This window comes from Panthera uncia (assembly GCF_023721935.1).
Source record: "Panthera uncia isolate 11264 chromosome E2 unlocalized genomic scaffold, Puncia_PCG_1.0 HiC_scaffold_20, whole genome shotgun sequence".
Lineage (NCBI taxonomy): Eukaryota > Metazoa > Chordata > Mammalia > Carnivora > Felidae > Panthera > Panthera uncia.
This window is the reverse complement of record NW_026057589.1, coordinates 16,684,837-16,697,310: the sequence shown is the minus strand read 5'-3', so window position 1 is coordinate 16,697,310 and position 12,474 is coordinate 16,684,837. Positions and strand designations below refer to the sequence as shown.

General features: G+C 47.3%; 1 protein-coding gene across 1 annotated transcript in view; it reads right to left on the bottom strand.

Moving 5' to 3' along the window:
• Positions 1 to 12,474, bottom strand: part of WWOX (WW domain containing oxidoreductase) — a 982,315-nt gene that overhangs the window by 507,623 nt on the left and 462,218 nt on the right. The window lies entirely within an intron of this gene.

The window sequence follows — 12,474 nt, the reverse complement described above, 5'->3', positions numbered from 1 at the left end:
GGGGGGGGGGGGGGGGGTTGGTGACACAGGGAGGGGCAAAATGGGATTTCTGTTTTAGAGAAATGACTCTAGTGTCTGCCTGAAGAAGAGATTTCAACAGAGGCAGGAGGGGAGGCAAGGTGCCAGCCAGAAATCGTGCTGACAATCCGGCTAATGGCCGAGATTCAGAATTCACCCACCACTGCCAGCGAGGGTGGTGCAGGAAAACAGAACAAGGCCAAACCTCAGTAGTGTTTTCTGTACCCTATCCCTTGAGGAGAGAAAAAAAAGAAAAAAAAAAAAAAAGACCCAAGCGAAAATTCTTCCTGTTTTTAGAGTCTTCTAAATGGCGTAAGAATCCCGATGGGAAAGTCCAACGTGGAAAAACAAGCAGAAGTACCCTTTGGAAAGTTTTAATTTTGTTTTAACTTTGCTAAATCTACTTACATTCACATTTTGAAATATGCATGCATGATAAAGCACTGCAGTTGTAGTCTATTGGGTTAAAAATCTGCTTCTTGGAACGGGTTCAAGGGAATACTTATACAAAAGACCTCAGAATGGAAAGTAGATAAAATAGAATGGAAACATCCCCTAAATATGCAAGATAAATGCGCAGTGAGGAGGAAACTGGAACCATCACGAAATGGGAGGTTCAAAACAGCTGGCCTTTTAGTCCCTCATGGAACGTGCTGGAAGGGAAGTGTCTGGCCAGTTCTCGGCATCGACATTCACACCTTTCCAAGGTGTCTCCTCTTCTGTTCAGAATTCAGTTGAAACCAATAAATTAACACTCAACTTAAGGCAGTGAAATTCCATTCTAGCATATGCTACTCGCAAAGCATGGGGTGATCATGGTGTTTATTTTGCAAAGTTCCATACAAAGAGAGCTAAAAAAATTTTTTCTGGAATAAATCCACCAACAAGCATTTCTGTGCTTATTCTCTGTAATTATCCTTGTATGGGGACGCATACAAAAGAGGAAGAAAATATGGTTCTTATCCTTAAGGAGTTGGCAATCCACTTCGGAGGGTACTCCTCGACTCCTGGCGTGTGTAGGAATCACCTAGGGAACCTGACAGAAACACAGGTCTGCCCACTGGATCTCACACTGCCCCCCAACTCCCAGTGCATAAGAATATCCACACAGGGACTGGAATTTGCATTTGAAGCAAACCAAAGGACTTCTGATAGGGGATGGGATTTAGAGCCAGTGAAGTGAAAAGAAGGAAAAGCTCCAGGAAGCATTAGTACCACAGAACCCAACTAGAGGGAGAGATCCCAGTGCCTGTCCAGCCACACTTGTCTCCAAAGCTGCATCCCATCGACGGCAGCCGTACCAGATGTTTAAGCATCCAGCCTTTGCTTTCCTGGCCCCAACAAAGGGCACGGATCCTTTGTGTAGAGGTTCATTCCACTGTAGGACAACACTTGACTGTCCTCTACTGAGCCTTGCAAAAGCAGGTGTTTCTTGTATCTTCCTCAGAATGAACACATTCCGGTTCCCTCAACCCCCCTCCTAATGCCCTGGTCCCAAGGCCCCCGTCACTCCTGACACTCTACCAAGGACCAATTCCAGTCTGCCATTAGTGTTCTTATCAAGTGATACCCAACACGGAAAATGAGATTCCAGATGTGGTTTGACCAATGCCAAGTCCAAAGACCAACTGACCAATGCCAATGCCTCTCTTGATCTGGAAATTTATGATTTGTACAGCTGCCCAAGGGTGCATTGCTGTTGTCAAAGCCTGACACACTGAAATCACTATCTTCTCTCTCTTGCACCTTCTATTCATCTAGTAACCTTTTCAGAAATGAAAGACAGTTAATGCCACTCATGTTGTTGCTTAGTGGTCCTGAGTTTCTTAGCTAAAATTTCAGAAATTATGTATTTAATGAGTTGTTGTGGCATTTTCACAGGGATTAACATCCAAGTTATTTCTTTCTTCTCTCCTCACCCTCGCCCCACACACTCATTCTCATTCTTCTTTTTATCAGCTCAGGTCCACCTCTTTCCTCTTGCTCCTCTCCTTTTCTCCATGATTTCAACACGATTTCCAACAGACACACCTGAGGCCTGGTGGGTGACTTCTTTTTACTCAAGGACTCCCAGTATCCTAGAACTTCAGGATTTGAAGGAAGCCTTGGAGACCAGCCGAGGCAAACCCTTCAATGTGGAGGTGCAGAAGGGCAGAGGTCACACTGAGACGCCCAAGTTGGGGCCGGGCCAGGATCAGGACCCAGACCTTCTCCCTGGCTGAGCATTTTTGACATCCTGTCCTTTTAGGGACTTGGAGGCTGAGCTGTGTGGCCGGGGCAGGGGTGAGGGGGAAGGCTCGACGGCCCATCTGCTCCATCTGCTGGGAGAGGTATGGTGGGAAACGCACTAAGAGAGACAGTGGTCTCTCCGGTCCCTGAATTGGGTAAAATGTTAAACGAGAGCAAGAACTCACCCACCCCCCTCACTGCTCAAATGAGATTTCTCTTAAGAGTAGCAACAATGCCGCTGAGATCCCAGACATCCCAGTAGTATGCTGCCCTTTGTGTGTGTGTGTGTGTGTGTGTGTGTGTGTCTGTGTGTGTGTTTGGGACGGGGGAGGGGGAGGGACACAAACAAAACAAAAAAGGAAATGAAAACAAACAAAAACAGAAGCACACCTTACAACGACGGCGGGGTACCAAAGGGGCACAGGAGCCAACTGACAGAGCTCCTGATGGCCAGGCCTGGAATAACATGAGCAAGGAGACCAACATAGTCGTGCTGGATTATAACCCGAAGCGGAAAATAAATATCCATGAGCCTGCACGGCTGTAAATAAATGACTGAATAAATAAATAACTGGGGGAGAAGGGACAAATCTCCCATGCAAAAGAATTCCAAATAGTTTATGTAGATGCTGTGCCCGCGAAGAGTGGGAACATAAATCCCTACTCCTATAGCGTGAGCTGCACACAGCAGCCTCCTTCCAAAAGGAAGAGTGTGGGATGGACAGGAAAAGAGTAACCGTATCCGGGAGAAAGGGGACAGATCCTGCCTAGGCCAGGTGAAGAAGGTCTAATAGAGATCATTCACCTTAACATATGTGACAACATGTGACCCTGATGACGTGATAAGAAGGACACTGTACCCTGAGGTCTTCTCTTCCGAAACCCAAGTCTAAGCATGGAAAAAAAAAAAAACCATTAAGACAAAGTTGAATATTGGGATGTCGTACATAATCCTGGACCGGCACTCCTCACAACTGCCCATGTCACCAAGGACAAGGGACATCAGAGACACTACTGCTGTCTGAGGAGTCCAAGGACACATTAATAACTAAATGTAATATAGGACCCTGGATGGGATTCTGGAGCGGAAAGAAGTCACTAGGTAAAAACTAAGGAAATGTGTATAAATTGTGGGCTTGAGTGAATAAGAATATATTGATATTATTCAACTGTAACAAATGTACCTGATTTTGTAAGATGTTAATAATAGGAGAAGCTGGGTGTGAGGTATGCGGGAAGTCCGTTCTAGTGTCTCAGTCTTTGTATAAATCTAAAACTGATCAAGAAACAAAGCCTATTTTTTTTAAAAAAAGTCTGTTTTAAAAGTGTGTGTGTATATATACACACACATGCAAGCATGCACACACTATGTGAAAGAACAGCATACAGAAAAGCATGTGACCTTCTCGAAGTGTGTTGGGGGTTGCTTGGGTAGGGACATACTCTGATACTATGAAGGGGGGCATGTAAGCCCTAAGTGGACAGGCCCCAGGGACTCCTGGCCTACGGGGAGGTGACAGCTAGAAGAGACGTGGAGAAGGGCACAGAGCATGGGGCTTCCCGGTCACCCCTGTCTCCCCAGAAAAGCCAGGTGTCAGTGGCTCCACCAGCATGGTTCATGATCCATCAATGCTTCAGAGACCAGAAGTGGGAGCCAAGGCTTTGGGCCACTTGGGACCCACAACCTGTGAGAGGCAGCCAAGCAAAGGGGGAGAGGGGTGTCCTAGAATCTCAGCAAGAACACCTCCTCCAAAAGACAGGCTCTCGTTCCAGTGACAGAGGCTGGAACTCTGGGTTGGCCAGGCCATCAGCCAGGTTTGCAACGGGGCCATGATATTCTCACCTTGCAGATTCAATGAAAACGGCTTTGGACACGTACCCTGGAGGTGAGCACCATCCTTCATAACCATGCCAGCATTCAAAACTGTGTTCATAAGATCCCGCTCCTTTAGGCAAATGAATTCAAGCCCGAAATCGTAAGGGGAATACTACTTTCCTGTTCAGCATTGTGCCTTTGTGCAATAAATAATTTCTAGTCAGGGTGCTAGAGAATTCTAAATGATAGACATATTATGTTCATGAAAGACAACTTTAAGAAAAATCTTTCTGCAATAAAAGTGAGGGCTTTCCCCCCTGCTTGGCATCCCAGCTTGCCATAGAAATGAGTGATTTTCTGAATTTCTGCCAAGTTAGATGGTTCAGCATGCTATTAGATTAGTCTGTTTATACAGAAACAGCCCAAAATAGGAAACACACAGAAGCTATTAAAGATATTGTCCTGTGAGGGAAAGAAGTGAATGGTTTTCTTACTGCAAGTGGGAAGTAAGATATAAGTCAGTATTAATGTGATAAAGAAGTTAATGCGTTCTAAAGCAAACCACTGGGTTCTTCATCTTGTTTCAGAGGTGACAATAAAAGGAACACACAGACGATTATTTAGGGTTGGGTGAGCAGGGAAGGTAGGGAACACTTCGCACAGCCCAACCGGACCTGCCAGTTAGAAATATATCCCTTTTAGAAACTGATGCTGGGGCACTGGGGGAGTTTTCAAAGGGAAAGATGGTTGGTGGCCAGAAAAAAAAAAAAAAAAAAAAAAAGACAACTAAATAAATGTATAAATAAAACAGGGTTTCAGAAATTCCAAAGTGAAATTCCAATTTCACTTCTGCCCTTGGGTTGCTCTGTAAACTAATGGAAATCATATGACCTACAAGGTCAATGTGATTCAAGACGGAGGACTTATATTGCGCTCTACCTGTGAGATGCTGTGGATTGTTACTTTCCTCATCTATAAAGTAAGTGGACAGTGTGACCTATACCTTGAAGTCACCGCGTCTCTCCTCGGTAAGTCGCAAGATGACCTATGGAGGAAAGACGGGGCCACATTCCGGCCACGTGAGCTGCTCCCGACAACATTTTAGGATAGACAATATGGGTCTCTGTCTCTGTAGGTAAAAGTATGTCTGAAGTGCTCAAAGAAAGCCTGGCGCTGTATTATTTTCCTCTTACTTTACAGATGAAAATCGTGAAGAAATGGGGCTTACAAAATGCATGTTTTTTATGGGGTCACTATCTTCCTGGCTGTCCTCTGAGTTCTGTTGAGTAACTTAGAACTTGCTGTGCAGAATAGGAAAGAATGAAGTTTGCACTATCTATATTGCTTTCCCACTGCTGTGTAACAAATTACCACAAATTTAGTGGCTGAAAGCAACCTACATTATTATCTTACAGTTTTCATGGGTCAAGAGTATGGTCATGGCTTATGGGTTGGGCTGTGGTCTCATCAGAGACTTATCAGGGGAATTTCAATCACCTTTAAGCTCCCGAAGATTGGCGGCAGAACTAATTTCTTCCAGCCTGTAGGACTGATATCTCCATTTTCTTGTGGTATATTCTGGACCAATCCAGAAGATTCCTGCAGTTCCTTGTCACATTGCCCACTCCATAGCTCCTCTCACCACATGGCATCTTACTTCCTGAAAGCCATCAATGGAGACTCTGGCTTCAGACCCTCTTTAAAGGGCTTTCATCTGATTAATCCAGGCCCACCCAGGATGATAACCTTTCTGATTGACCTCGCGCCAACTGATCTGGGACCTTACTTATATCTGCAGGACCCCTTCAGCTTGCAATGTGATGTAGCCTAATCGATGAAGTGACATCCCATCATGTTTTCCATATTCTATTGGTTAGAAGTCCATTTCTCCACACACTCAAGGGGAGGATATCACAAGGGAGTGGATACCAGGAAGTGGGAATCAGTGGGGCCACCTAAGGATCCACCTGCCAAGTAGAGGAAGAAAACACAGGGCTTCACGTCTAAACAAAGTTTCATCACAGTAGGGTCAGAATGACTTCATTTATGGGGCACCTGGGTGGCTCAGTCGGTGGAGCGTCCGGCCTCACCTCAGGTCATTATCTCACTGTCCATGGGTTCAAGCCCTATGTCAGGCTCTGGGCCCACAGCTCAGCTTGGAGCCCAGGGCCTGCTTCAGATTCTGTGTCTCCCTCTCTCCCCCCACCCTCCACTGTCTCTCTCTCACTGTCTCTGTCTCTGTCTCTCTCTCTCTCTCTCACAAAAGTAAATAATAAAACATTAAAAAAATAATTATTTCATTTATGAGTGAGCATTTAGAATCTTGGAGGGTGGAGAGAATCAAGATAGAACCCTGTATTTATTGCAAATAATCACATTTTCTCAAGGTTTTGCTAGAATAATGGGTTTCTAGGTATTATGTAATAAAATAAATGTATGCTTAAAATGTACAGTCAAGGGGCGCCTGGGTGGCTTAGTCGGTTAAGCGTCCGACTTCGGCTCAGGTCATGATCTCGCGGTCCGTGAGTTCGAGCCCCGCGTCGGGCTCCGTGCTGACAGCCTAGAGCCTGGAGCCCGTTTCAGATTCTGTGTCTCCCTCTCTCTCTGCCCCTCCCCTGTTCATGCTCTGTCTCTCTCTGTCTCAAAAATAAATAAACGTTAAAAAAAAAAACGTGCAGTCAAAACTTGGCAACTGACGACCGGGTAACCAAAATCCTCTTTCTATCAGGGCGACAATAAACCTGGGCATCAAGGAGCACCAAAGCATCAGGAAAAGCCAAGGCAGGCTCAAAGGCAGCTGTGTCTAGCTGCCTGAAAGACTACAACAACACGACGTTCGCCGAGGACAATGAATGATCGAATGTGATAAGCTGGCCAATAAAAGCCAGGTTCTGAGGCTTCTAGACACAAGGAAAGAATAAGCGATACCAAGAGAGAAAGACACATCGAGAGGAAAGAGTTGGGGGCGGGTGAGGTTGGAGAAGAGGGAGGGAGTGAAGCAAATTTCATATCGGGAGGGACTGGCTGGCGGGGGAGGGGGAGGGGGCAGGAGCCAACATAGCTCCCGGTTAACTGAAAAGTTCAGTTAACCAAAATGACATATCAGTTAAGTAAGACTCCACGAGGCTTGGCAGCCTGATTCTGGCCATTAACTGTAATGTTTTCGGAATCCTGGCACTTGCACAGGTGTGAGTTGAAACCATCTGGTTTCTGTGCTCTACCCCACCTATTAAAGCCCAGCATCTTCAAAAGATAAATTGTGCACCATGGGGGTGAGGGAGGGACAGGAGGCGCAAGGCTTTTCCACATGCCTTGCCTTCACCAGAGAGACGCTTTAAAGAACCTTAGAATCGGATTGTTTTATTTTGAAATTGTGATGGAAAGTATAGTAAAATAAAACAAAATAAAATATAGTAATACGCTTTAACACACAGAAATACCACCTGGGCAAATAAATTGCTCAGAAACAAAATCCCAAAGAAATAAACGCAATGTGTGGTGACCCAGACATGATAAATGAAGGAAGAAATAAACTGAGGTTGGTGGTGGGGGGGCGGGGGGGGGGGGTGGAGCTGGAATCCATATCCAAAACCATGTCTTTACAGTTGTGATGTTTATAAATTTGACACCTTTGCAAGGAGAGCTCACTCAAGATTATTTCTATGCAAATATGCGTCTTGCCAAGCCAAGAGCACGAAGGAAAGAAAAAAAAAAAAAACTCCCAAATATATTTCTTGAAAATCAATTCGTGTGCAGTACAAGTGTATCAAGCAGCTGCAGGTACACTGGTAAATATTAAAATGTTGTGTCGTGTGGGAGGTTGTCCGAGGACAAGCATCCCGGATACAGGGGACAGGAAACTGTTCCACTCTGCCCAGTGTTGAGTGTCTGTCTAGCCTGGAGAGAACGTGGCATCTCTGTCACTGTTACAGCCACTTTCTTCCTTCCAGGGACAAAGCGGGAACCCTGAATGTCCCAAGCTCCCCGGTACCTTGTGGTGGATAGAGAAGGTTCGAAAGAAGGTTGCACGGGGCAAACTTGTCGAACACAGAGCACCCCACCTGGCCGGACTGCCGCCAGAGGGCTTCCAGTCCAGGCAAGCAGCAGGTTCCTCGGAGAAGGTCTCGGCCCGTCCTCTTTAGCCCCTTAACAACGATCCCCCGGTAAATACCTGATTAAACCAGCCTGTCATTTACTGGTTAGGAACCTCGCTTCCAGAAAGCCAAAGGCGTCCTTTCCTTATACATCCTTTGTACACATCCTTTATTACACATCCTTTCCTTATTAGCTCGTAAGTGTACCGCCTCGATCGGCTGTGTGTCTAACCCTGTCCTAGGTATTCTATATTCATTATCATCTGGAGATTGTCTCGCCTCATTTGAAAGAAGAGGACGCTGAAGTGAGAGACCAAATTGTGTCCTCAGTGTCCCGTGGTTAATTAAGAGCAGAGCTGGGTCTAAAGGAATCCAGATAGAGATAAGGTGTGTATGTTTTTGTGGGGCTTTCTTGTCTTTTTACTGTGACCATCATCTTCCTTTGCTTTTACAGTTACAAACTGTGTACAACTGAGGTTAGAAACTGTGCAGCAGTAGAGGCTGGAAGGGGACCCGAGAGGTCCAGCGGGGTTCTGGAATCATCCTATTAATATGGGTGCTCATTACACGCACATGTCAGTTTGGGTAAATTCACTGAAGTATATACACAAAGCGCGTGCCCTTTCCTGCTTATACTTGACTAAAAAAAGGTGGGGCACCTGGGTGTCTCAGTCAGCTAAGGGTCCAACTCTTGATCTTGGCTCAGGTCATGATCTCATGGGCTGAGATCTCAGGGCTCATCGAGCCCTGTGTTGGGCCACGCTCAGTATGGAGCCTGCTTAAGATTCTCTCCCCCTGCCCCTCCCCCGCTGGAGCTGGCGCTCTCTCCCCTTCCCTCTCTCTCAAAAATAAAAATCAAAAGGTTGAGGAACCTGCCCCACAGGGACAGTGGTCTGAGTAAGGTCTCTGTTGCACACTCCTCTTACTTGGGGAAGAAACTGATGGGCACATCCGGGGCGCCAGTGAAAAGCTGGTCACCTAAGTGTATTGGACCATGGGCCGATGCGTGTCACAGTGCTGTGGCTCCCGGCCGTCTCCTCTCCTCTTGGTCCTATCTTTCAGGGGTAGGAGGCACTCTCATGAGTCATTATACACATTACAAAGATTAAAGCGATGCTGGCTTTGTTCCCTGATGCTGTCCAAGAAGAGGCCTGTTAGGAGCTGAATCCTGTTCCCTCCAAAACTGCCATGTTGAAGTCCTAACCCCCTAGTCCCTCAGGATGTGACCGTATTTGGAAACAGAACCTTTAAAAAGGTGTTTAGGGTAACATGAGGCCAGGAGGATGGGCCCTAATCCGACTGCTGTCCTTACAAAACAAGGAGATCAGGACACAGACGCGCACGGGGGGAGGACCCTGTGAGGACATGGGAAGAGGAGAGAGGACTGTGCACCAAGGAGACAAGCCTCACAGGAAGGCAACCCAACCGGCACCTTGACTTTAGACTTCCAGCCTCCAGAACCACGAGACAACGTCTGTTGTCTAAGCCTCTGGGGCCGCAGTGCTCTGTTCCGGCCGCCCTGCGACTCCAAAGCAACAATGGCTCCAGGGCCGACTGAGCTCGGGAATCTCTAAGAGCAAGGGTTCTGGAGTCAGGAACACTGGGACCTGAGTTCCTGCCCTGTGGCCTGGGGCCAGTCAGTTCTCACTTCCATCATAGGCAAAGTGTGGACAGGAACAACCTCACAGGCTTGTCGTGAAAACCTCATCGGATAACGCAAGGCGGTGCGGAAGGCCATGGGGGGCCCGCAGATGGGGCTCAAGAAATATTAGCTGTTAGCATTGTTGATAAAATGAACATCAAAAAACCCTTCCTGACTCGTTATCAGTTTCTTGTAACCATGTGTATCGTGCAAACGAAATGGTGCTACAGAAAGGTCAGTTAATACTGTGATGGATAGACACGCCGCAATGGAGCGACGAAGATTCATCCCAAGTCCCTGGGATACCGGGACACGGCGAGGATGGCCCAGGGGACGAGGAGCCCAACACGGTGCGGAGGGGACGGGATGCGCACACGGGAGTCCTGGAACCTGGCAGGATGGGGTGGCAGCTGCGGGGGAAGTGCGCGCGCCACAGGAGCTCAGGTGTGGGCAGGGCGCTCGTTCCAGCCTGGGGGGACTGGGGACACATCTGAGGGATTCTCACCCTCGCCCGCCCTCGGGGCGCAAGCCCGGAGAAAGCGAGGGAGCCTCTTCACGCGGCTGCTCACGTGCGCCACCTGTGTTCACACCGAGTCCCTGCACGGAGCTGGGCCGGTGAGGGGATCCCGGGTGCGCAGTAAGGAGGCGCATTACCACTTTCTAAAACTGACTTGACCAGTGAGCTCGGAGACTTGAACAAAATGACCAGACTTATCTGGCAGGGCTGCACAGACCATCGCTGGGTTGAGGAACCTGCCCCACAGGGACAGTGGTCTGAGTAAGGTCTCTGCTGCACACTCCTCTTACTTGGGGAAGAAACTGATGGGCACATCCGGGGCGCCGGCTCTTCTCAGACTGTGTCTGCTATCTTAAATTTGTCCCTTGCTGAAGAAACAAAAAACGAACAAGCATCCTACTTACTTACATAACGGCAACAAAAAAATGGCAAAGAAAAAAAAGCTGGGTGCGTGTGAGTGCACACACACGCACTGGCACATGCACACGCACCCAGAGAAAGCAGGGAACCCCTGCCACCGGTACCTTTGTGAGACCAGCGGGTTCATGAGTCACCAGGTGGAGGGTTCTAGCCAAGGGAAGGGGAAGCTGACCAATGTTCTAAGTCGGTTTCTACTGACTTCCTAAGGCATTATTTCTTGCCTCCTTCCTCAGTTCCTCTCAACACACACTTGTGAGCCTACCATGCACCAAGTCCTGGGACGTGGAGACAAGGGCAGAGGCATCCCCTGACCCAGAGGATCCGGGGTCTAGAGCAGTGCCCGGAGCTCCTACTGGCTCCTTCTAGAGTGGCCACGCCTTGTCAAACAACAGGGATGGTATATGAGCAATGGAGAGTATGGACCATGTTTCCATAATGTCATAAACCCAGCCTCCAATCTTCCAAACATGGTAGAAATCTCAACATTTAAATTTAACTGGGATCCCTAAGCTTACAAAACTGATCTTACAGCTAGAATCACACAGGAGAGGCCCCAAACTCAGAACACGCTCCCTATTTCTGAAACGTCAATGCATTAACCTCGCCTTACTGCAAGACTAGGGCAATACCGTGGACGACGCCCAGCCCAGAACTAGGGCTTATTAAACACGTGGTGACCGATTACACAAAGCATTGCAAAGAACTATGGAAAAGGAAAAGTTAAGAATGCATTTAAAAGACAGCTATGCCAATATTTCTGGGGTGTACGTAAAATACTTCAAGGCAGTGACGGTTGTTGGTACCCCAACTCTGCCTCACTCAGCCTCAGTGTCGAGAAGGGGTGGTCCCACACTAGACTAAGGTGATGGGGAACGGGGGGGTCCATTTGCCACGCACCCTGCGCCCTTTGGCACAAAGACATACATGCTTTCCTGAAGTCAATAGGCTGGCACTGACAAATGCCGGGTCAGGTCCCCGGGGTCACTTCAGGAATGATGCGGAAAGGTGCGCAGCAGGCCCCACAGATCCAAAAATAAGGTGGCTCTGTGACTGCCCGGGGAGCCTTCCACTTCCACACCAGCCGGGTTACAGGGGATGCCTCACGGGCCCCAGCCTGAAAGACAGCAATCTGGATTCAAAGCAAAAGGTGGGGTGAATATGTGACAAGCGTGATTTTCCTAATAACGAAACAATACCCATATAAGCAAGTCATCACATTCAACTCTATTCCTGCTGCTTATGCATTAACCCACAATGTGAAAGGTGGAAAGGACCCTGTGAAACCCAAAAGTTCTTTCCATTACCGTTTGGTTTAAAAAAAAAAAAGTCATCTAGAGTGGACTCTCAATTATTCACCTTACACAGTGTGAATACCCATTCATGTTGATGTAGAGATTTTCATATGTTTAATTACAAGGTGTTTACTGTGTTTAACTACAAGGTTCAACCACATTTTTTTTGTAAACAGCCAGATCATAAATATTTTAGACTTTGTGTGCATATGGCCTCTGAATTTTCAACTCTGCCACTGGAGCTGAAAGCATGGACGATATGTAAACAAGTGGGTGTAGCTGTGTACCAATAAAACTTTATTCATGAAAATAATCCTTAGGCCGGATTTAGCCACGGGCTGTAAGTTTGCTAACCTGTGTCGTACATAGAATGTGAAGCGTATCGCATTTCTGAAATGTGAAAAATTCTGAAACCCATCTGGCCTCAGAGGTTTCAGACAAAGGGC